Genomic DNA, 24,693 nt, shown 5'->3' on the forward strand with positions numbered 1-24,693 from the left:
GAACACATGTTTATAAAATGGTATTATTCATAAAAATGCCTCTTTATTTTCTCAATGCTGCTAGTGAAACGTTTCTCATATTCAACCACAAGGTGGCAGCATTTACATATTTCAGATGGCGTTATTTTTCTGAATAATTTTAACAGTCATGGTGCACACCTGTAATGAGAAATGCTGATCTGGTGTGTGAAAACAATATGCAGTTACAATCATAAAATAGGTACATCTGAGTATGGATTATGTATGGAGAAAGAAGAGAATTTGCATAATTTTGACTATTTTCATCTACTCAAATCTTAAAACATCTTAATAATTTCAGATTATAGAATCTTTGTATCAGTATAACAAATAGCTCATTACAGTGCAAATTACTCTCAACAGTAGTCTTTTAGGCAGTCAAAATTATATCTTAGGGCACCACAGTGCCTCACCGGGTAGGCTGTGTACCATATAGACTGAGGCAGCCCCCAGGGTTTGAGTCTGGCATGAGCCATTTCTGCATGCCTGTTTCCTTCTCTCTCCCCTATACTTCCTGTCTCTGTCCAATAAAGCTGAAAAAAGGTTTAAAAATCTGTATTAGCCACAGAGAGGCTCACACAAAGTTATTTTGATCCATTCGGATTTTTTTATAATGTACAATATGAAGTTATCTTATAAGAGTGATAAGATACAGGTTTTGCCTTAAGTCAGTCTTTCATGTGGTGCTGACAGACTTATGTAGCCAACTTGAGAGCATGTTCACTGCCTGTGGCTACTTGTTCAAAGAAAATCACAGAACATGGAAATGTGTCAGAGTGAAACAAAAATGTATGTAAAATCTTTAAAGAAAATGTTGTTGGTTTATTTTCATCATTAGCCTTTAGTATTATAACCTACGCACAGACCACAAGTATGCATGTAATCAATTAGGGACAGAGCAATAGAAAATACCTTTCGTTGAAAAACGTGTTGCTTAGTAACATATTAGATGAAAGATGACCAACAGTATCAGTTAAATCACTCAAAATTAGCTTGTTCCCTTTCTACAGCTCACTTGTGACTCAACAGTTTTTTGCGTCTCCGATTTTTACATTCACTCATCTGTTTGACACAGATAACAATAGTAAGTATAATGATAGGTTCATCTGATTGTAGCCCCATTATTTTGTAATAACTAAATGGACTACAACGCACTTAAAGTCCCTCGGATATGACGCGTTTCCTCTTTAAGAGCGAAGGGTTACAAATCCCCCCTCCCCTTCATGTATTGGTTGAGACGCGCGTTTTTATTCTAGGCTCAGCCGGCTTCATACCGGAGACAAACCTCGAATCTTGCGACTCTGTTTCCCTGGCGTAGCTGACGATGTCCAGATGGCTTTAAATTAAGTAAGTTTCCACACTGATGCAAAAACAACGTTTAATATTGTTATATATTTACTTTATGTTGTTCTACCCATACAATTCCCACGACGTTGCTCTTCCTTCGTACATAAGTATTTGGCGAACGCCGGGGTTCAAACGCTTCTGCCTACTATTTAGCCATTTGGAGATTTCCACAACGAGGTTTTTTCTCTCTAGAGAGACAGGAGTGTTGGTTATGTGCATCTGAAGGCTGGCTTCTTGCAATGAAACTGTAGAAGATTCGCAGGTATGATTGCGCATTTTACAGAATTATTTTCCTATTCATTCTTTGCCAATAGTCGTCGAAATTTGACCTGCTCTGACCAGGCTTGAATATAAATTGTGCATGCAACTTAGGCATTGCATTACTGCAGGCAAGGTTACATCGAAGCTTGCCTGTCTGATGAATGGATCCAGCAGGGGAATGTTTGAAGAAAATTATTTAGTTATTTGTTCTAATCGTAGTCGGGTGTCTACTCAGTCGGGTGATGGCTTGTTTGTGTTGAAATAATGCATTTTCTTCCAGTCTTTCATTCATTTATATTGTTTGGTACAGATAACTTGAACGACTTTTAAAATTACATTTCATAGCCTGCGCAGAGCATTTTTGAAAGGTTGATACATTTAGTAGGCCATTTGATCACTTATTAGAGTTTCCTAGGTTGGCACAATGTTAGATTGCGTTTGATGTGTGGGGATATGTTTTTTTTTCTGCTATCGAGCAGTGTTATAAGATTCCCAAATTGGGCATGTTGTAAAACAGGCTGTGATATATTGGCGTAGGTGCGTCTACCATTTGGCTACAAAGTAATTCAGCGTTACAGTTGTACTTCTCACTTTTCTTATACAAATTGAAGCCTGCATCAGGTGTAATCAGGCGGTTATTGCGTGCTGAATGGAGCTTGAGGTAACAAAATTAAGCCGCCATTAGGCTAAACCCAAACTCTGTCCCACCGCTGTTCTGTACGACACCAGGCACCTTGACAGTTTTCCTAAACTTTGTCAGAGATAAATAGAATTATTTGACGGCTGGGTATGTACAGATTTGGGAAGTTTTCCTCGTAGTCTAGTGGCCGACAATAAACCGTTTCGGCTTTGGTGTATGGTTGTGGCATCAACTTTGTTTGTAAAAATGCATAAAGGAATAGCCATAGATTGTTTACGAACAGGTGCTCTGCTTGAAAGCAACCGTAAAACCAGTAAATATACAGGCTAGTTTAGACTGCTTTTAAAAGTCTGTCAGTTTCATATTTTCCGTTAGCCTAGCCTACTGTTGTTACACGTGTTTCAATAATACAGAATGTCCCATGACAATATGAGAAGACCATGATATATGTTTTACCAATACTGGAAAATATATATGTTGCATTGTTTTTTATTCGGAAGCTCATTGTTCCGATCTCTGATACTAGACTACAGCGTGATACAACGATGCTGTGTTCACTTGCAGTACATGCGGGTGCCACACCCCTTGCATAGAGCAGCCTATTAGAGAATCTTATTGATTGTGGTTGTGCCAGGACATATTTAAACTACATATCTATCAAATAAGCAAATGGTATATCCAAAACATTTCATCACACAGGCTGTTGGTTAATTTACAGTATATATTCACTGTCATATGTGATGGACTGCACTGTTGTAGGTTAAACGATGTGTTCAGTGCTTGTTAAGAGGCTGACATGGTCATTCGAGACTGCGACAGGGATGCTTGACATGTTTGCTGTGCAAGTGAGGTTTTTTGGCAGTTTTATGAGCCAAAGTAAATCCTCCTGCTTAGTCCTTGGTGTGTCACAAAAGACACATGGCCTTGTATGATGCACTCTGTATGTAATTCCTTGGGGGAAGATGGAGTGCTCTGTTGTGACACATTCCAGATTGGTTTTGTTGCATCTGCTGATATTACTCGTATTTTGGGTCTGCCATCCTTTTTGTTTATACTCCTCTCACTGGTATTATTGGAGGGACGTGTTTGGGCTGGGAGAATGGTCTCTCATTCTTTCAAAGTTGATTGACAGATGATTAGGAATTAGGAATACTCGGTGTGCAGCCCTGTCCATCTAGTTCATTCTCCATACTGACCAAAGATCGAACATGCATGAACCAAAAGCATTAATCAAAAGGTTTCTTTCTCTCGTATTTTGCAAATGCTGTGACCTTTGAAATGTGTGCATTCATCCAGTCCATTATTAGCATGTCTAAGCTTCAATCTCTCCAAGCAGTGTGATTGACAAATATGCTCTCTGTTTCAATGGTTCACTTGTTTAATTATCAGTGTTGCCATCAGTGACATGAATAGAGGCAGTATTTATAATCACAATTGAGCCTTTTATGAAACTGCTTTTAGTGAGAAGAGAACTGTCTTTTAGGTGCCCATGAATGCAATTTATATAGTTAAGTATACACCCTATTGTTGGGTACCTAAATGATCAGAATGAGTATATAGTGGGGTGTATAACAACTTTTTAGCCATGCTCTTTTCTATGATAATATAGCGTAATATAGGTTTTGTGCTGATTCTATCCTAATGACTGTCCATGTATTGAGTTGATTGACGTGTAGTTTGGTTCAGGGCTTGTGGTTAGTATTTCACATGACACTACCACAGGCCCACTGTACAATGTGTCTCAGAGAAGACAAGAGAAGCGCTGATTGTCGGCCATGTGTTTATGGCACTTAAAGACCTCTGACGCTAGCAGCATCTGGTCGTGGAGGAGTTAATCACCAGGGCTCTGCTAATGTATCGATCCCGTCTGTATTCTGCTCTGAGTGAGGCCTCTGCTGTCACCGCAGACCAGAGAGGAAGTAATGAGCGGTCAAGGCTGCTGACCCGGTCGGCGGCATAATCACAGGATGTGCCGTATAAACGTTTTAGACCAAGGGAGGGGAGTGGACGCTCATTCCCTAGCCCAGGTCGGTGGCTCTGTTCAGGGGTGGATTCACTCAGGCTAAAGGGGTTCGAGATGAGATCTGGAAGGGAAGGGGAACACGATGCAATTGGTGCCTGGGTAGATGAGGATGTGTGAAGAATGAGTTGATGTTTGGAGCCATTTTAAGTGATGGCAGTAGTGGTGTATCTTAAGAATGAATCACCATTGTAGGTGGTGGTTCACATGAGTCACAGCAGTTACTTGTAATGCAGCAAATGCACCTTTCAGGGCTAGTGTTGAAAGATGCTAAACACATGCAGTCATATAGGAGCCGCAGACTCAGACCTGGCTGTCATAGAGCACGTTAACGACAAGATCTCTGAATTTCACACTCCATTGTGACCCAGTCTTGGCATGAGGAACCTTTAACAGAAGAGTCAAATCACAAGATTCCAGGACTGTGGCCAGTCTCCTTTGAAGTTCAAAGCTGTCGTCGTGCCTGCCAGTGCTTAACCCTTAGTTTGGACCAAGACCGAGAGAAGGAGACCCAGACCCAGTTTGCTTCTGTCCCACCCACATTCTCATATGAGCAGTTAAAATTAGCAGCAGGCAACACACGCGGCATTCAGAGTCACAGCCGTAGCCATCCCAAGAAGCTGCCAACAACAACTGATGAAATACTACAGTATACTATCAAGATGCTAATGTACATTTTTTGTTTTCAATGGAAAGTAAGTGAATATACTGTCTAGCCCACCAACCTTTAACTTGCATACATTACTTCTCATTTGCATAGCAAATCAACATATGGCTCCCTGCCAGATATATCTCACTTCTCTGATTCCATCATTGTATTTGTATACTGTACACTGAAATTGATGCCTTCCCCATGTCCATATCTTCTGTTCTGAAAGAATCTGCAATTTTAAAAGATGCCCTTAGACCAGCATTAAATGGTTTGCCTGACCTGAAGCATTATCTTGCTACAGGACTGTAAACATTTACATTTAGTCATTTAGCAGATGCTCTTATCCAGAGCGACTTGCAGTAAGTACAGGGACATTCCCCCGAGGCAAGTAGGGTGAAGTGCCTTGCCCAAGGACACAACATCATTTGACACAACCAGAAATCGAACCAGCAACCTTCTGATTACTAGCCCGATTTTCTAACCTGACTCCCGTATAAGAAGTCTCCCTAATCAGAAATCTAATCTTGAATTGGTCAACTATATTCTAAACAATCGTTGAGATATTAAACAATAATGTTTAATATGGTATCTGTTTTTAAATCTTCTTTCAGTAGTCTCTGAGATCCAAACTTGATATTCGAAAACATGCAACCCCACTATCTAGAGTCTAAATCCAAGGGTTCGTGCCAATCAGTATTTAGGTCTTGATAGGACAGTGTCTGTTTTTATCTTTCAGACAGATAAAATGACTTGAATTACTTTTAGACCTAGTTCTCGATTTACCAGCTTCTAAGTATCTTCTAGGAACGGATGTAGGAAAGCACTTTGGCTATAAATATTTCAAGTGTGTCAGTATAAGCTAATTACTTGCACTGTGTGTTGTTTACAAAGCTATAGTTCTGTTTTCTTGTTAGATTAGAATACAAAAATATTTTAAATTTGATTGGTTTATGTTGACTGCCCTTTTTCATGTATTAGATCTCTGCAAACATTAGAAAGCAATGTGTGCGATACTGACCCTGATTAAATCATCAGACAGGCTTGTCTTTTGACATACTGCTGGACTGTTATGTTTTTATTTAAGGGAAAGGGCTCACCACAATACTTTAGAAGGTCTTGCCTAATATACTTGTTGTAATATTAGCCCATTGAAAATGTTTATATGGCAAAATCAGACATAGGATATGATACCTTCCCATCAAACTGTATCCCTAAGATGGTTCAATGGCCTCTGGGCCAAATCCAGATTGACACAGTACACCTACCCCCCCTCTTAATTTTAGGGGTTCGGCCCAGGCCAACTTAACTGTCATCTCATCCCAGCTGAAAGAGGATCTGCCCAGCAATGTGTTTGAGGTTGCAGCTGAGCACCTTTGCTATTGCTGGACTGTGGCTCTGGCAGAATGCCCTGTTGGCATGGTTCACTCCCTAGACTCATGCCGCTTAGTCACCGGGACAAAAATGACCGTAATCAGGTGCCCACCACTTGTATGTGACCACCACATTGCTATCGCAATGTGGACTTGCGCGACACTCATGAAGCCACATGTGTTCTGTGGACCATACTATCTGACTCTTTTGATGGCCTTTTGTCATTTCCTTTTGACCCTATGACCTTGTTTAGCCTTGTGCATGATGTATGTCTGACTAACGAACGTCTCTCAGTTTGTGTGTCAAGTGGGGTTCGTGTCGGGTTGACTTCATTATGAACAGTTTGCTGATGGCCCAGAACAGAGCCCTGCGTTTATTTGTTGGTGCAATTTCAACATTCATAACACATCAAGGATTATTTCTGACACTTGAATAGTAACCACACTGGAAATTACCTCCTGTGTTGGAATTCCCCTGGAAGCGTAGCATGTATTGTTGAGTTCACAAGCATTTAAGTGTTGGAAATGTGTTCCTCCCCTCTGCTCTGCCTTTTCCCCAGTCTTGCTTTAGGAGGTTCTATTCTTGGTTTTCCCATAAGGATAGATTGTTTCAGCAAATGTTGAGCTGCTAGCTTGGTTGAGGCTCAGGGTTTCAGTCCCATCACAGGTGTTCAAATGTTTCCAACCTCATGGGTGGGGTAGGTTAAGACAGCTGAGATTGGAAGTTCACACTTTCTTACGGCTTTGGACGAGGGTTCAGTGGGCTAGGCTACAGTTTGTGTAAGGTGTCTGTAGGTCTAGAATGACATTTAAATCGGTTGTTGTTGTTGTTTCTCAAAGCTGACTGGCACATTTCCCCAGTTTTAAGTCACCCTCATGATAAGTTATCCTGGCTTGAGCACCTCCACAAGACCTCGGAAATGTCAAATTATTCTAATGGTCGAGGCTCTGACTTTGGTGAGTCAGGATACTGGCATTTGATCCCTGCTGGATACACATGGCCTCTTAACCAGTGTTTGATGGTCTGTACAGACTACGGTGGAGGAATTTGCACTTTGCAGAAGGGTGTCAATGTTTGCTCGAAGTCTATACGGACCTGAAGGCATAAAGTTAACAAAGCACCGAGGCATGTAGTTGTTTCTGTGACCATTATCCATCATGGGAACATGGAACCTTCATGTACCTTAGTTGGTTTTTGAAAAGGACGTACACTGTAACCGGTCTGGCTGTATAATCAAATCACGATGCCCATTGTTTTCTATTTGTTAGAAATTAAGGGACTTCTGTAGCACAATGGTCTTGTTATATTTTAAACAGGACTTGAGAGCAGGCAGTTCTGTTTGACTGTAACAACCTCAGGCCCCTTAATGGGCTCGTGCATTTTAAGCACACTGTGGGAAGATCGTTTTTCTTAATGGCCCTATATGAAAATTGTTTCTATGTTCTAATGTAACCTATGTCCTTTCCAGCCCAGTCAAACATGGCCAACTTGACTGTGCACCATCTAGTCAATGCACTCTTCCACAAATAGCTCTTTAAGTGCCTATTAATGTACCACCATTACACAATCTCAGTGCCAATGCCTCTTATGCCTTTGGCCCAAACCTCCATGACTCAAAAAAAAATAAAGTAACTATATGACATTCCTTGCATGAGCATTTCTGATGTCGCCTCTGTGCTCTTTCAATAGGGCTATATAAGGGAATCCATTCTTTGTTTATTAGTGAAGGAAGAGTGAATGGGAGTGCAGCCAGGCCTCCCAGCTTTGAAAATGGGGACAGAAAGAGGCTAGGCGAAAGAGTCCTCAGACCCTCTGTGCTCTGCTTTAGCTCTCCTGGCTAAAAAAGTTTCTTAAAGACTGCGTCATGAGTGTGGCAGCTGGATTGCATTACATGTGGACAGCTCAACGTTAATCAAATGGATGGAAATAGCCTTTTATTTGTGTGGCATGCTAGGGGCCAGTGGTCGCTAACGCAACTAAGTAGATATAACGGTTAACGTTAAACTCCACGTTAAACTGAACCAGTCCAGTGGGCCTGTTGCTGCTGTCATCGGCCACAATAATGGTGCAAGATGAGGATATTGACGTATTCAGGGATGGGTCAATGCCTTGCAATGTCACCTGGATCTTAGAAGGGTATTCATTCAAGAGAGGCCGTTTTAATGAGGTGTTCCATGTTAAGAACCTTGTGGTTTGTCTCGTTTTTCATTGACTTGTGTAAAATGACATAAAGGCCCACGTAGGCTACATATGGACATTTCAGTTGCACTGCCTTACCAGTTTCTCTTAACGGAAATAATGTTAGGGCGAATAATAATGTTCCTTGCAAAATCCATCCCATTTCATCATAAACAGTATAGGATTTTTATTAATTGTTTCTGAGGAGATTAAATCATGGTTTCATGTTTAGTACTTGTGAATAGTATAGCTCAAGTGCCCCCCTGGTTCATTACTAATACACTTGTCTCAAATGGAAGGTGGCAGGGAGCTCATTTTTCATTGGAATAGCTGGTTTGCGATGGGGTTAATGGTGTCCAAGGAAACTAAACCAGTTGACTGTGGAAAATACAGTCATTAACAAGGCTTATGTTTATTGAAAGGACTGTGAATGCTCAGTTGGGTGAAGGCTCCAATTTGCACAAGTTATATAGGTAAGGATTTACATTAATTAACATCTGTATTGGCTGTGTTGTTTGATTCTCAGACAGTGCTGTGTATTGGGTACCCTGATAAAATGCCATTTTGTAAATATCAGAAGTGGACACAAGGCTAAACAATGACCAAAAATCAGGACTGGACTCTTAACCCTTACTCTACAGTTTTGGCTGTGGCTCTGCTGAATACATAGTTAGTGTCTTCTGTAAGAGACTAATGAAAAGCTTGTGATTTTTATGCTTCAAGGGTTTACTTATTTGCCTTGGCCCTGGCTTTCAAATGGCCTAATCACTTCTGGACCCAGTTTGAATTTAATTGTGATAATCCAATGTCTGTATTTCTGCTTTTCCTGATTGAAATGTGATTGTTCTATAAACTTTTAATCTCTATTTCTGTGCACTTTTTTCCTATTTGATATTTCTGAAGAGCTTTTGTTCTCTGGTTGCTGAGACAAACAGTGCATTGTTGCTCCCCTCTCTTAAGATGGTCTCAGGCATTTGTCTCTTGGACTGAGGAATAAAGCTAGCCTTGTCCTGTCTTGGGTTGCTAGTCCTCTCCAGTGATGTACACACCCTCAGGGCAGACTCAGGGGAGCTTCCCCTTTTTAACGTGATAAATAGTGTCTCTGTCTTACTGGAGCTTCACAGAATGTATTTGCCTTATACTGTGAAGCTTAGACAATTTCCAATTAGCCAGGCCGGGGATCTGACTGTTGCACTGTATCGACATAGAAACCTGGTGCTGGTAGCCTCTTTGGCATTGTTCTGCTGGGCAGCCTGGGCCAGTCTTTAAAGAATGAGCAACATTGTGAGCTCCCAAGTCCAGATTCTATTGCCTGTTTCAGGTGTCGAGCTGGCGTTGGCTTCAATTGGCCCACATTCCCTGAGGTTAACAACAACAGATTCTCTAATGGGATGGCGGCTCGCAGTACTGCCAAGCCTTTCACTCACCCTTAGTGTGGACATTCAGGTAAATTGCCATGAGTGTATCGTGTACTACTCTGGGCATTCCTATCACTGCTCTTCACTGGCTATTACATGAATACGTTTACATTATTTGAAGCTCCTCCTTGGCAATCAATGTAGACAAGTGTTTTCCCATTACAAATCAGATATGCCATGCAGTACAGAATATCAGCCAGTAAACTGGGTGAATGGGATCATAAGAATAGTTCATCCCTTCTGAGACATCTCTACTGTTGTCTGTTCAGGATTTTGGTAATCCCAGTATTAACCGCCATGCATTTACTCTTTATAGTGTTTTGTCAAGAGTATGCACCGCTCCCTCTCCCCCCTTCCCCTCTCCTCTCCCCCTCCTTCTGGTGTGAAGGTGGTATTCCTGCTGAAAGATAAACCCTGCTGGAATCAGCCCTAGTCTGCTGACCTAGCGGGAAACGGTAGCACCCCCCGTCTCTCTCCCTCTCTCCGGCGTCCTCTCTCCGGTTCACTTGGTAGGCTCTCTTCCTCCTCAGCCCCACGGCTAGCGTGTCAACACCTCAGCTGCAGCACCGTCACAAGGAAGGAATGACACAGGTTGCTTTGGCAGACCGTAAATCATCTCACATCTGGTAAATGGATGGATGAGGGGGGCAGAAGCCGGGCAGAATGTTCGCACCGCATCTATGACATTTACGCATCGTCACCATGCGTCTGACCATCCTTAAAATGCGGTCCTCTCCCTGGCTGGTTGGCTGTAAGCATGTTGCCCCATGTACAGCAAAAGTGACAATTGGCTTACTTAAGAGTACAGATATGTGGTTCTTTCCTGTGGTCTTGGTGTTGACCACCTTCTATGACCCCCTGTAAACATCAGACAGGAATCTGTCCAAAAGTGACTGTGCCTATTGACCTCCAGTAGCGTAGATGGTCATTTTCTTGCACTGCATGGGGGAAAATGACATATTTCACATCACGTATGAAATCAAGCACCTCTCCTCTTGTGTTTTTGTGTGCACACTGCAGCAGAGCTGAAATGCTAGTCCAGTTTCAGTGGCAGGTCACTCGCGCAGTACCTGTTCATACATCATTAACAGGCCAACATTTAGTCATTTAGCAGACACTCTTATCCAGAGCGACTTATAGTAAGTACAGGGACATTCCCCCGAGGCAAGTACGGGGGAAGTGCCTTGCTCAAGGACAGAACGTCATTTTTCACGGCCGGGAATCGAACCGGCAACGTTCTGATTAATAGCTTGATTCCCTAACCACTCAGCCATCTGATCCCCAACCATCTGACCCCCAGCGATCCTGTCAAAAACACATTCAGAACTCTGCAGCTTTAAGAGTCGTTCCTACACTACAATATTTTCAGATTCAAATCTCAAACCAGTTTACCCTACTCCTGAAACATGGACTTTGTTTGGAATTCTGTGAGCACATGTCACCTCACAATAGAAATGGACATGGTACAGAGGAGAGCTAAACCCAGATCAAGTTTGTCTGATCTCTTCGCACAATCCAAGTGCTTTGAAGCAGCCATCTGTTTTGAAGATCCAGTTCTTAGTGTTTGTGCAATATCGCAAGTCCCAACAGAGAAAATCATGACCATCGTTCCCATTTAAATTCCAGTATAGCATCTCTATCCCAAATAGGTTATTGTAAGTTTGACCTAAATCGTTATCGTCTAGCCCAGTGGTTCTCAATCCTGGTCCTCGGGACCCCCTGCCCTGCATGTTTTAGATGTTTCCCTGCTCCAACATACCTGATTCAAATGAATGGTCGTTATCAGGCTTGGATAACGACCATTCATTTGAATCAGGTGACCCCCCCCATCCTGGGAAAAATTGGATTTGTCCCCCCCAATAAATCACTGTAAACATAAGGACATTTTAATAGTATACATTTAACATAATACAATGTAGGCTATGTGTTACAGCAGTAATTTTGGTGTCCCCCTCAGGAATTGCTCTTGAGAAAATGTCATATAATCGTCCCCCCCAAAATTGATAGCAGATTTTCGCCACTGGAGTCAGGCGAACGGGTCGCCTAGCAAGAGAAGCGGACCATATTTGATGCGTTTATTATAAATAAATAGATGCAGAATCAGAATGAGCTTCATTTGCCATGCTAGTTTAAACAAGGGCATTTGTGGACGAGCAACATCAGACATGTTGCCAGTCAAAACAAAACTAGCTAGCATAACACTCTAGCGCAACAAGAAAGGATATGCAAGTATGTGCTAATCCCACCTCCGCTCGCTCAGCCGCTTACGAGGAGCGAATATGTGGACCTGCACGAATTTAGTCGCTGCCAGTGGATCGGATAATGAGAAATAGCTTTTATGATGTGCAGAAGTGACTAGATGATGTGGAGATTATATCACGGGCACTGCACTATCAATTATTTCTGAAATCTTCCAGTGCCATTTTACTCATCGGCTGTATCACGGGCAATGTGCCCATTTCATGTGTGTGTCATGACATCTTACTCACCGACTGCATCACGGGCACTGTGTGCACTAGTCATTTTAATTGGTGATACTTGTGGCATTTTGTAAGCTCTCCTGTTTCAAGTGAAACGGTCCCACTCGTAAAGCATTGAAAAATCATTGATGCAATCAAGATGGCTTTATAAACCAGCTCAAGCTGTCAGTTCTTTTGGGGGGGAAATGGGTTGTGATCTAACATCTCACACTGCAACAGGACATGTGAGGATTGTGCGTGTACAGTATGTCTGTCTGTGTGTTCTATTACCATCTTGTCTGTGCACCACAAAATAGGGCAGGGTATTTAATGTCTCTGAATGAGAGTGGGAGAGGCTGCTGCCTGCGCCACACAATAGGACTGACATCCAAGGGACATAGCCTCTGCGAAGCAGAAAGCATCGAACCAAGCTGCTCGCAGCTATATTGTTCTTCCACAATGGTCAGGCACAGCCCTCTGAGCCAGCTTGTCATGTTGTTCTCTTATTTCAATGTCCTTGTGCCTCTCCCTAGTGCCAAAGGCCTATTTGTTTCCTGCAGGTCAGTTTACCTGCCTTTAGGCAAGGTAATCTCCAGTCTCCCACAGGTTACAAGGACAGCAGGTCTGTTTTATTTTCCAGTTATTATTATGCAGCCTTGTATTCCATATACCTTGATTTGTCATTTTTGTAGTACTTTTTTCTGGATGCGGTAGGACGAGACAGCAGGCGTTCAATGCCTGCACGCAGATATCCACTCAGCTAGAGGATTAAAGATCTCTCCGATCTCCACTGCTGATTTGTAACAAAGATTAGAGGGATTGCTCGTGAGGGTGATTTCTGACACCAGGCCTTCTCTGGGGGTGGGGGATGTAACACTTGTCGACTAGCCTAGTCTCAATTTTCAGTTGGGGCTGAGGTGGAAGAGATGGTTCCGCTCGTTCGAGACAAAGCTCAAAACAGTTGAATGTTTTAAGCGAATTGGGTTCTCTCCCATTGGTTGGAACATGGGTATGTTATCTATTGGACACGGCAATGCCATCTAGTAAGCAAGTGGAATTCCCTAGTTTTGACCAGGGTTAGCTCAAGCTGCTTTGCTATGTCATTAATGCCGGGCAGCTGGTATCTCCACCACCAAGGTCCCTAAGCGCCAGACTGAGTTTCCTCCGTCCTGAATACAGTAAGCCTCATGGGAGGCCCCTGCCGCTTTGACGGATGGAAGGGAGCAGGAGAATGAGAGAGGGGTGGGGTGGCTGTAAGGGGGAAACAGTGCCCTGCTCTACCCTTACCAAAATGGCAGAGTGCCATCGGGAGCGAGCCTGGACCGTAGAGTGTCATTTAAGACCGGTCTGCCGCATGCCCGCCATACCTGCAGTGACAGCGACAGTTTATCCCAGACCTTCTCTCTGGCCTCCAGCTTTCTCTCTTTTCTCTGAAGACCGCCTGTCCATCCCAGCCACAGTCATGCGGTCCAGAGAGCTCTCGGCCGCACTTTAAAATGGCAGCATCCTAATGAGTAATCTTATTAGATCCCAATTTGTATTCTGAATGTGTGAGGACACGATGCAAAAGAAGTTCTCGATTTCTTGATATAATTTAGGCAAAGTGTAATCGAATATGGAATTAAAATCTTTCACAAATAATGAATTATTTGCACTTAGCAGAATGAGTGTCTCCTCTTCCTAATTCAACGGACTGAGGTCCCCTAATCCTCTACTTTATTTGGACTGGGTTTACGCGCCTGTTCCTCAGGTGCCGCTTCAGTCTCGCTTCTCATGGCTTTGTTGATGACAGCCGTGCAGAGGCACTCAATAAACCCTGTCAGGTTCGCCTCTCTCCTGTATATGGTTGTCAGGCTACCTGACAGCACAAGGAAACACAGCCATGTGACCTCTGCATCTGCTTCTGTGGGAAAACAGTTCTTGAGTGGGAGTACAAACGTATATGCACTCAGGGCACAGGTTTAATGTAAACCACGAATGTAAACACAGTTGCTGTTCCTCCTCCTAGTCCCCAGTTGGATGGATGTGCTTGATTCCATTCATGGCATTGGGAGAAGGGCTGAGGGCCTGCCTAATTGAATTACTGGCTATGCCCCTCCTTACTGGGAGAGTAGGCCTAATCATTTAGAATCTTGCTTGTCTCTAGAGGGGGGGAGGGATGGCTGCCTTGTAAAGCAGTGAGACTGGAGACGGGCCTGTATGTAGTCTGTGTGTGTGGTGTTTGATTTCCAGCGATTGGCCATAGCCAGGATTAAATGCTGTCTACACAGGGCTCCTGACCTCCTGACCCTCTCACCTCTGACGGGGAGGGCGAGCAACAGCTGCACCGCAGATGTCTTGAACCCTCGCTAAAAAAAAACACAATGAAAGAAGAGCTGACTGCAAGAGAAAGGGAGCAACTCAATAGGCGTTTACTCATGCTGTAGGCATCCGAGTACTCGTTCACCTTTTGGCATAAGGGTCGCTTTCTTGAAGAAGAGGTGATACCCTAATGACTTGCATCTAATCAGTGATGAGATCATAGTCCGTCTGTCTCGTCCACGGTCTTTAATGTGTGCCCACAGCCTTGAACATATGAATCAAGAAAACTACTGGACTGCTTAAACGTCAGTGTATCATAATGTTTCTTGATGCAGGTTGTTGATGGACGTGTGTCCCTGCTCAGATGTACAGTGTTGATAAATAAGAAAGCCTGTTTTGTGTGTTTCCTTCTTCTCTATATCTATTCTGAACTGTGATAATGGGATTATTTGAATTGGACGGGTATCACAGATTTTTAGGACTGATCCAGCCTATAAACATACCTGATTTGGGCCTTCCTGCCATAGTAAATTCCTTGTTTGTGCAAACTTACTTGGCGAAATAAAGCTGATTCTGATTTTGAACTTACTACATGTTCTATCAGTGTGCCTTGACAATAACAGTTCACAGTATTGGATTACATTAGGAAGATTTAAATGCCATAGGTGTTGCATACCTTTTACAAAAGCTGTCGTTTTAAAAGATTTAGGCAGTATGATTTAGAGAACCAGCTCAGTGTGCGATTCCTTATCTGCTTGATTATCTCAGTGGAGAGAACACTCTCAGAACAGGAGTGCTTTCAGGATGTTGGTCTCAGCGGGATTCTTTGTTCATCGATCGCTTGTTCCGTACCCCTATGGAAGAGACGGTAGTTTGTGTCCGTGGAGAGTATAAGAAGCTGTTCTCAGCAGTGAAGCCCCGTAGCCCCTGGCCAGCAGGCGGTGGTCGATATGCCCCTGCTCAAATAGGAGTTGGAAAAGGCTTTTGTCTTTTACAGTACTTATTCCTCTTATACCGAATTGTCTCTGATGCTGTTTCGGAATCAAAATGCAGAACGGGTACAGAGTTTCCCATATAATTCTTTTTAGGCCTGGTGGTACACCGAAAACCCTAGACTGACGAGGCGCTTGATGGCTCAGCATGTAGCATTCAAATATTTGTCCATTCGGTATGGATGCAAATCAGTTACATATGTTTTTAATTTTAAAAAGCATTGAATACTTAATATTGAAATGTAAACACCGCCGAATGTTGAAATTTAAATATTAAGAATCAATGCCTTTTCAAATTCAAAACATTATTTCACTGATTTGCTTCCATAGTTCGGTATATTCAAGAGCTAAAACAAAGTGATCCCAAGGACAGGGTGACTTAAACTACATTCATTGGCTTGATGCTGCCAAACCTGCACGATTTATAGGAGAAACACTGATGTTCACCACAGCACAGCACAGTGCAAGGCAGGTGGGCCAGTAGGCATACAGACTCTTCACCATGTCGTCACTACATTTACTGAACCCACATCCAAAGGACCCACTTAGCTAATTGCATAGCTGGTGCTTCAATGATCCATGGGAGGGTTGCAGAAGACACCAGACAATTAGCGGGCCTCTCTGTCAGTGAGGTATCAAAGCGGATCTGGGATGTTCCAAATGATTTAGTGACACTAACCTGACCACACATTTTAAGCGAGGATGATGTTGGCGTTTCCTTCATTTTCAATGAATACATGTGATGAATACAAAGCTGCCTGTACATTCAAATAATGTCGTTAGAGAGCTTTGACTAAATAAACCTGCTTTTGTAAGGAGACACACTGTCACAAGGCCAGAACCATTCAATAGAAGTTTGTCCACAGACCTGTGCTGCAGTGAGGCAGGTTAAGAGTGTTTTATGTCACTGTGCCTTACTCTCATTAGAAGATCAGGCTGGGGTTGTTTCAACAAACAAAGCCAGGTTCAGAACTTCTGCTGATTCCAAGAGAATAACATGATTAGATTGCCCTTGTTGTTTCCAGTGCTACAGTACCCCCAAGAACAAAACAGCAGGAGTAGATTGTTACGGTAGAGCTAGAAAAACCAACCAATCTTAATGCCATATCAGTGTATCATACAGCCTATGTTAATTAGGGAATCCTGCACCCACCACAAATGGATGGGTTCCAGAACCTAAATACATTGTGGCTGGAATGTGGCACCTATATTTAAGTTCCAAGACATCATGGGGAGCGTCCTCTCTGTTGAGTATGTGGAGATACTGCAGCATGAGCATGCCAAACACCAAAACACCGTCTTACTACATAAACCCATTTGGAATGACTTAAGATGAATCCGATTTCTGTTTAACACCTAGCATAGGGCCACTCCCATTGTTTGGGCAGCTGCTAAAAAGATTGGATTAGTGTTTTGTCATGAAGGGGGTGGTTTAATCATGAACTAGGTGAGGTGACTTAATTGACCTCTGCTGTTTCTCTCACACCCTCTTAATCATGTTAAGGGAATATGATTTTGTGGGGGAGATGCCATAGAGTGCAGCTTTATTAAAACCAAATTTTTAGCTTGCGTTAGTAGGTTTCTATGGCACCACGTTGTCTGAGTGGTCCTGCCATGTTTACCTTGTATGGAGAAAGAGTGGGAGAAGTTGGTGGATTGAACAATGGAGTCTCATGTGGTGTATGCTACTCCTTCAGATTACTGGTGGTGATATGCCCCTGTGCCCCACCTCTGGAGACCCCAGGGGATGAAATGCCTTTCCCAAGTATTAGCAGCTATACCTATGGGATAGTCTGTGGAGCCTCCTAAAACTGTAAGGCTTTTAGTATTTTTCCCCAATGCAGTTCCTTGGGGGCTTAGAAAACCGAAGTACAAGAATGCAGATGCCTCTTTTTATGTGGCTCATGATAAGGGTTCTACCTCAGTGTGCTTTGTTAGTCTTGTTGCTGCTCAAATGTAGTTTTTGCTTAAGGCTAGTAAAAAAATAAAAAATAAGCTTGGTTCATCATCACATCATTTTGTCCCTTTTCAGGAATTCCTGTGTAGTTTAGGGGCGCTGCCTGGAGTTCCTGTTAGATATTTTAGGTTACCTGAATTTCTTCTGGTTCTTTTGTAATATGTGCAGTCAGTTGGTGAAGCTTGTGATGTAGGCAAACACCTTACATCCATCGTTGCAAATATGTTATGTCCTCACCCTCGCTGTGTTGTCACATGCACAGGTTTTATTTTTACAATAAGGCTGTTAGTGTAAAAGTGAAGAGATGAAAACCTCTTGATTGAACTTTTCTCTGTCTCAGTTAAATTTGAAAAATTAGGGTATATCAGTTACCAGCAGTCTGAAATCTGAGGCCTATACCTCCTTGCTGCCAATACAGTGGGGTTCTACCTCACAGTGTTTAAGTTGTTGGTGCTAGCTAGTGAGCTAAAAGCTGAGCTGTGGCCCAGAACTGATGTGTAAGCAGGGGATCAAATGCCTGGCAGATATCCATTACTCCCAATTAGATAGATTGACCTGTGTTGGCTTTCACCTGAATGGACCAGTTTGGTTTGACCCCTCCGTCTTGAGTTGCATTGTTTGGTAGTTTTGCCATGCAAAGGCTGTCTGCATAGGTTTAGGGAAATTACCAGAATCTTATTTTCCTATGTCTCATTTGTCTTAAAATGACACACCACTGAAAGTGTGTTAACTTACAATAGATACACCCTGTTGGAAGGACCATTTTTACCATTTTTATAAGCGGTGTATCAAGGTAAGGGGAAAAGTGAGGGAGCGCTTGTGTCCAATGATGTTTCACGGTGATGTTCCACCTTGAGTGTGCCTTTCAGTCATCCTCTATCAGTCACAGGTCCGCCTCTGAAGGGCTCTGCAGCTGGTTCCATTAGCTCATGCTCAGACAAAATAGACTATTTCTCCCCATATGAGGCTTGGCACCTGTGATTGAAATTTGCTGTCAGAATGATCCTGTAGAAATATGAGGTCCTTGGAAAGCTATTGGGTGTCAAGAGACACTAAGAAAAACATCCAAAGAACTGTTAAACATATTGTTATCATGCTGTTGCCACGCTAAAGTCACTGCCTTGTAATCCTAGCTCAGATTCTAATGAATTGGTATGTCAGTACAAAAATACTTTTGCCTCAGGTATATCTTAATTGTGACGCACTGACTATTAAAGTGTGACATATGGTGTCCTGGATATATTAGAACCTATAAATACCCATTTTCCCGTAGAACAGGATCTCTGTAGAATAACAATGCTCTAATTTGCTGAAGCCGTCGCCATGCATATGGGACCGGCTCACCTGTCATGTACTGTGTTGTAGACTGTTTCATCTAAACCTTTTAATATTGAATATGTCTGTGAGGGAATCTCATGAGTGTCTCTCTCTGCTCTCTTTTTTTAGTTGTAAATATCTGCAGACGTCTGACAGAGGCTGCATTATCGTCGGCATTAAGGTAAGACTAAATGTCAGAGATTTGACAACAAAGTGTTATCAATCCCTTCCCAAACGCCCCACACTCAGTACTTACTAGCAAGTGGATTCTCTCACATTGTTGTTTTTTGTTGTTGTCATTAATTGGGGAGAAGCCATCCAAATGTGTTTTATTCATTTTTAACTCCCAAGTTGCCTTAATCCAATGAATGTGCTCGCAGTCAGGGGCCCATAACCAGTGTCACGTTTACATAGTCAAGAGTTGCCACGGCAGGGAATCAAGCCAAACATTGGTTGCCGGGGAGACGTGCGGAAGTGGAGCATGAAATAGTGAGGCTGGAAAGAGTTAAGACACAGGCAGACATGCAGAGAGGGAGGCAGGCACCATCCTTTTTCTACGCAGGTTCATCTCACTGCTTCTAAATAAGGCAGGGGACAACATTGGAGCATCTCTTTAGCTGTATCTTCATCTTATTGCTCTGTTTTCTGGAATTCGCTGCTTGTTTTGTCTCCCTTTTTTCTGTATTGTATTCAGTGCACCCCAGTGCCCAGCTCGTATTCTCTCTTATCTCTTTCTCCTTCACTCTTTCTTTTTCTTTTTCTCCCTATATGTCCTCTCTCTCTCTCTCGCGCGCTCTCTCTCTCCTGCTCTCGCTCTCTTTTCTATTGCTCCTCCTCTGTCTGTTCGTTCCCACACATTCTCACACACCCCATCATGCTCTCCATTGGTGCTGAGTGGTGCTGGCTCTGTGGCTGCAGAGAGCTTCTCTCTTGTGTGAGATATCCTGTCCGTACCGGGGAGCTGCGGTAATTGAACCAACAGCTTCCTGTCCAGATGCCCCATACAATACAGAGTAGTGTGTGGTGTGTGTGTGTCATGTGCAGTGTGTGTTGTCTGTTGTGTTACATGCACCTGCGGTTCTGTGTGGTATTTTTATGCTGACACAGAGCAATTAACCATGATTGTATGGTACCCAGCCCCTCATCGTCGAAGCACATCTGGAAAAGTTTACTTTTGTAGTTCCCATTGTAAACCAGTTACTCTGCCATGTTGACGCATGTACTTGACGCAAATGTAAAATGTAAATGTAAAATGACTAAATGTAAATGTACTTATCATGTACGTCTCCTTAAACAAAATACGGTGCAAACTGAAGAGAATCTGCTGCATAAATTAATCTGTACTTTCACTTTCTGTGGACATCTAATAGAACCATCTACTATGTTAGCTGTGAGGGTGCTTAGCCAAGTAGTCTGACAGTGATGGGAAACTAGAGTATATGGCTGACACTTGTTTGCCCAATGAAGTGTGTCCTATTGGTGCTTTTAATCCCAATGGCCGTTTTTTAACTGGCCTTCTGTTCTTCCAACAAAATGTCTAATGTCCTGTTATTTTGCCCACATTTATGATTGATTGGTTCGGCCTGGACTTTACCATTTCCACACATTTCCCTTTGATTGAAGCATTATTATAATGACAGATCTTCTGTGCTGGAAGAAAAACACCAGTATTGTTTTAGAAAAGCAATGATATGCCATTTTTACATTAAGAAAACATTACCTACTCCCATCAGTTGCCTTTATTTTTAGACTCTTTGAATTACTGGGTTATTTATCACTGAGAGGACATTTCTAGTGGGGAAAAAAAGAGGCAGGTAAATAAACTGTGGGGTGTATGTTATGGAGTGGGTGGATACTGATAAGTGCCCATCATACACAGCCATAATTCCTGCTAGACTTCACTTATGTCCATATAAGTAATCAAAGTTCAACTTTGACTCTGCCAAGTCTGGTACTAAGATGGTGATCGGTCGAGGGCTTCACTTCATAATCTGTGAGTAAATATTGTGTGGAGCATCATGCTCTATGAAGCTGAAAGTGAAACAACTAATGCTAAGGCGAGCTTTAGAGTATGTTTGTTTCGCTTCTTACCTGGCCATTAGTTTTAAGGATTCAAATTGAAAAGAGGCAAACTTCATCATTATAAATAATTACATATGCTATATTTCATTGCAACGTCATAATTTAACTTGAGTGCCCTCTTAATGAAATACATCACCGTTTAAGTATTTAATCCATTTTAATTATGTTTCAGCTAGTTGGTAAATATTCTACGGTGCCTTTCTCTTTTTAGTATAAGCATATGGTCAGGCTGATATCCCCAGTGAGGAGTAATTAAAGTACTTGAACTCTGCAGGAGGTTTGCATTTCACACAGATATGCTTGATTGAAGAGCAATGCATGATCTTTAAGATTCAGGCTGAACAATACAAAGATTAACTACATGAGATACTTTCTTTCCATTGTGTGCAGCACTCTCCAATCGCTCTGTGTGAAGACTTTTTCCCTACTTAAACAAATAGTGGTTTGCATGTGCCTTCTGCCAACTCCTGCCAACTAGATCAATGGAGTGTGTGGGCTTTTAAGCACTGCTAAAGAGGACTGTCGTTTTTTGCCAAACAATGCCAGCGAGATTAGAATGGCTAAGGATGGTAATTTCAATCCCCCCCCCCCACCTTCCTGATTGAGGATGGTATTGGTCTGTGAAGCGTGGGGGTTTAAGCTACTGCCAGGAATCTCTTCTACAGGACCTGAGCCAGTACACGTCTCACAAGTCTGTCATCAGTGAACCATGGCTTTACCCAAGGGAAACATCAATTGTTGTCCCTCAAAGAAAATGGTGATTTGTGTGACAATACCACCACCCCCCCCCCCCCCACCCCCAGCCTGGCTCTGCCATCCTATTTACTTCCACTCAATTTGGATTTTGCTTCTGTACTAGGTCTGTCCATTCGGTACACAAGTCAGATTTTTCAGGTTGATTTTCAACCGGCCAATCAGCGAACAGAGGGAGTGGCTGAGAACGATGACGTTGATGTCGTGTGCTAGTTTGTGTTGTAGTTCCGTAATGCCGGCGGAGAAAGATGCGGCATGTGGCAACGCTGCCGAATATCCAACAGCTAAAGCCGGAGCAAGAACAAGTTTTGCTGAGTTTTGTTGGTGGCCATGATGTTGTGGCCCTCCTCCCCACGGGGTTCGCGAAAAGTTTTGATTTTACAGCTACGGCAGCTAGCTCTGTTACAGTAGTGGTGAAGGAATTGGCTAAGGCGAACGCTAGCGATTGGTTATGGCAGATCAGATTGGCTCTGTTGAAGTTTAAAACTATTGGATCTGCCCAGAGTACCCGCCTACAAGGAAGTCAACGCTTGTCAATGGAGCGAGGCCAGACTCTCTGTACAAATGAAATGTACGAGAGTCTGGTTAGGACCAGGTTACCCCCCCCCCCCCCCCCCCCCTGTCAAGATAATATGGTTATTTTTCAGTTATTACAGCAATGAAATCAAGAACATTCTGAAACTCGTGTTCAGACTATGGTGGTGGTGGTTTATGTTTCTGAGAATGCAAAGTTAACGTCATTCAACGACCAGAAAGTCATAAATTGCCTAGCTTCTGCTGCCTAGCTTCTGCTGCCTAGCTTCTGCTGTTGACAAGTGTTTGCCGCTGTTTAACTTTCAGTGGCTGAAAACATGTTTTAGGGCAGCAATTACATTTTTACTTGAATGGAAGTTGTTGGTGTGGAAATGTTGAGTCAGCATCCCAGCCTTATTTAACCACTCTACTCTGCTTGATACATCAAAATCTACTGGTCATTTTGTACGTTTTTAGCACTGTAGCTAGGATTGTTTGGAGATTTACATGATGTGGCTGGCTATTAAGTCTTTCCAAAAAGAGCTGTGCGCCACTCTTGGTTATTGAGGGTGATGTCATACTGTTGGCTTTGCACATCTGCCAATTTGATGGTTTTGTAATTATTTAGGGGAGATTGAAAGGAACTAGACACCCTTTCTGACAGAAATGGTTGTGCTGCTCATTTTAAAACATCCACCAGTGCAGTGATGGATAGTATAGCGATTATGTTTAGCAATGTTCTCATGCCTGGTAATGGGCCCCATGGTGAGCTGAATAGCTCGAGTGGCATGTGACAGGCATCGTTCACCCGCACACTCGCTCTTGACAGCCATCTTCCTAGTAAGCTGTTACAGCTGGTCGGCTTGCTGGCCATGGTGCCAGGTCCCCAGCAGCTGGCTGGTACCGGAGCGATGAGTCAACTGAGTTCTAGGCCTTGATACCATCGCAGGCAAGGTGTGTGTGTATGTGTGTGTGTCCCATTGCCAGCCTCACAACCAGTGGATTGCCCCGTCACTGCACTGTCATGCCATAGAATGAGCTTCCAATGTCCTCTGTGTTCTCACCTCAGCCAGCTCCAACTCTGAAGGCCGAAGTCAGCCAGGAGCTTCAGGATTGTGTCCTTAAGTACCTGACAAGCTGTATTGATTTCCCATCTCTTCCTGATGTTAACCACACAACCAAGAGGATTAGGTCTGCTGATGGGACAAGGATGTCACTATCCAACAATTCACAGACTGTGTGCTTTTTTGTATAAAGACATATTAGTGCAAATGTCATGTTACAGATTGGAAATGATTACTGAAATTCCTTGTACCGGCACACATTCCAAAAAAATGTACTAGAGGTTTCCTTGCTTTTTTGATGGATTTCAAACCATGCTGTATATATTCCACCTACATCCATTTGTCTTCAACAGTGCCCTTTTCTGAGATTAAAATAAATGTATTCATCTTTTTCCTTCTCTACCTTCCAACCGAACATTCCTCTGCCCACATGTTGTGTGGCGAAGCTCTGTGAAATCACGTTGTCTGAAGGAGAATCCAAGCTGTGTCTTTCAGGGAAAGATTGATATTTGCCATATGGGGATATTGTTTACACCGCACAACACCAGCCCCTGAAGTTATAACTCACTGAAGTTGGCTCACTACGCATTTGTGTCGCTGGTTCCCCTAGTGAGCTTTGGGATGAAGTGGAAGTGTGTAGAAGGGCTGGCAGGGGTGAACCAGGACGTCTGTGTAACAGGGCTTCAAATGTTTGTAGCTTGGGCTGCTTGTGCAGCATGTTTCAGAAGCTCAGGACAGCTGCGGATAGTGCAGCTGAAATGTCTGCTGGGAACCAAACAGTTGCAGAGACCGATCCTTTCTGGATCCGGGTAGTGTGTGTTGTGTTGTGACCGTTATTTTTTTTTCTTCACCCTGAAAGAATGTTCCAGAAATCAATCTCTCGTTGTTGGAAGATGTAGAGTCCCTGTGTGAGAAATGCATGCATGACACTGGATTCATGGGGCGTGTTTGTGTGTGGGGGATTTGTTTTGAAGTGTGAGGGTGTGAGTGACCTCACAGTTGGGGGCTGATTTTGCTTTCGGAGAGAATGTGTCACTCGAAGCTAGCACGGTGTACGTGTCACTTGAAGCTAGCACGGTGTACGTTACACTACAGGCTCAGAGTACAGAGACTTCTTTTTGCCACATCACTTCTATGGTGAATGTGCATCAGATGTGGGCAGTTTAATCTCTGAACCCTGCCACTAATGGCAGGTAAAGCACAGAAAGAAGTCATATGCAGTGCTGTGGCGATATAACTGTGTTTTTCTAAGGTAGGACACGTGAAGGGGGTTGAATAATGTAATGATGATGCGTCATCCTCCATTTAGGCCTAGCAGACGCTTTTATCCAAAGTCACGTACAGAGGGGG

General features: G+C 43.0%; 1 protein-coding gene across 1 annotated transcript in view; it reads left to right on the top strand.

Moving 5' to 3' along the window:
- The first annotated feature begins 1,594 nt into the window (after positions 1-1,594).
- tln2a (talin 2a) overlaps positions 1,595-24,693 on the top strand; it is a 64,162-nt gene continuing 41,063 nt past the window's right edge. The window contains exons 1-2 of the mRNA XM_067248501.1: positions 1,595-1,627; positions 19,061-19,112. The gene's annotated coding sequence lies outside the window, so the exon portion shown is untranslated. The remainder of the gene's footprint in view (positions 1,628-19,060; positions 19,113-24,693) is intronic.

Source organism: Osmerus mordax, chromosome 13, assembly GCF_038355195.1.
Source record: "Osmerus mordax isolate fOsmMor3 chromosome 13, fOsmMor3.pri, whole genome shotgun sequence".
NCBI lineage: Eukaryota > Metazoa > Chordata > Actinopteri > Osmeriformes > Osmeridae > Osmerus > Osmerus mordax.